This window comes from Penaeus vannamei, unplaced genomic scaffold (genome assembly GCF_042767895.1).
Source record: "Penaeus vannamei isolate JL-2024 unplaced genomic scaffold, ASM4276789v1 unanchor5071, whole genome shotgun sequence".
Lineage (NCBI taxonomy): Eukaryota > Metazoa > Arthropoda > Malacostraca > Decapoda > Penaeidae > Penaeus > Penaeus vannamei.
In genome coordinates this window covers 10,001-11,332 of record NW_027218050.1, presented here as the reverse complement: position 1 = coordinate 11,332, position 1,332 = coordinate 10,001, and the positions used below count along the sequence as shown (strand labels likewise).

At 38.7% G+C, this 1,332-nt stretch overlaps 1 protein-coding gene across 1 annotated transcript in view; it reads right to left on the bottom strand.

Moving 5' to 3' along the window:
* Nucleotides 1–688: 688 nt before the first annotated feature.
* Nucleotides 689–1,332, bottom strand: part of LOC138861377 (tRNA (uracil-5-)-methyltransferase homolog A-like) — a gene marked incomplete at its 5' end in the record, with an annotated part of 2,490 nt that continues 1,846 nt past the window's right edge. Inside the window, 1 exon segment of the mRNA XM_070120417.1 lies at nucleotides 689–1,332. This exon segment is cut by the window's right edge and continues 1,846 nt beyond it.

Genomic DNA, 1,332 nt, shown 5'->3' with positions numbered 1-1,332 from the left:
CTCTCCAATAGAGCACATGTTCGTCATATAGTATCTTCTGTTCTTCGCCCAGTCTTCTAACTTCACAGAGTCCTACAGCATCCCATTGAAGACAGTTCCTTGAGTAAAGCTAGTAAGTCAGATTCAGTTCTCATGGTCCATATATTGTATGTGCAAAGGTTCATCAACGTGAGGTGGCCGGATAAGTTTAGCGCCCTCTTCTCTGGAGTGATTCCCCTCCGGGGAATGAGGGCCATTGCTCTGTAGTATTCATGTTGGGGGGATTACAGCCAATTTACCTCCCACCTACTGGCTTGGGTTGCAGTAATAATAACAACAAGTAACATTTTGTTATTTTGTCTTTCTTTATACTTTCATAATCAGTTTTGTGTAAGGCCCTACACCACTGGTCAAGGTGGGCAGAAATAGGATTCTGAGAGTCCTCCTGAAGCTGGTGCGCTTCCAGGCATGACTCATGAATGGTACATTCCACTCTTGCTAACCGGTGAAATTAAGACGAGAGCCCCTTCCTCATTGCCCACTGTCTAAACTTTGTGCACTCACAGTGATACAGTCCCAAAACTCTGGTGCTCTGAGACACCCATCAGCCAGGTCTCAGTAAAGAAGGAAAAAAATTAAATAATAATAAAAAAATATATATATGACAGGTCACACCTGCCAGATGCAATGGGTTAAGAATATCTAATCATTTTATCATTTTTTATTAGGAGCATTTTTTTTTCTTTTTTGTAAAACTGGTTTAGCTATAAAATGCATTACCCTTATAACATTTTTTTATTTTGTCTATACATTACAAATCATGAGTAAAAACTTCTGTATTTCTGAAGACTCAAAACAGCACTGTGAATCAATAGTACAAAATTCCTGAAAAAGATTTCCATCTACACGTGCATTCAACCTCAAGAACACAAAAACTGAAAGCACAGCATAAAATTGGCTTCAGTGCCTTGCAGTGAAAACTAAAGGGTGTTCATAATGCATGAAAGCCACTATGAGAAGGTTTCACAACTTGGTATCTCAGCACTGTAGTAACAACAGCTGCCCGTGATGACTCACAAGAGCAAACCATAACCTGTATCTGGAGTTTTACTTTCATCCTGCCAATATCTGGCCCTTCAGGTACATGTCCCCCTGATACAGATTTTCTAAGCTCGGCTTATTTTTTAAAAATAAAATAATTCAACTAGCTCATGACCATGTAAATATATATGTGAGAGCCTTAATAAAAAGCGATGACATTTGCATAAGTAAGTCTGATTACTCTTCTTGTGTCCATAATTCAGGTATGGTAATCCTTGTTTCTTTCCCATTACTCTCAGATCTAAATTATAG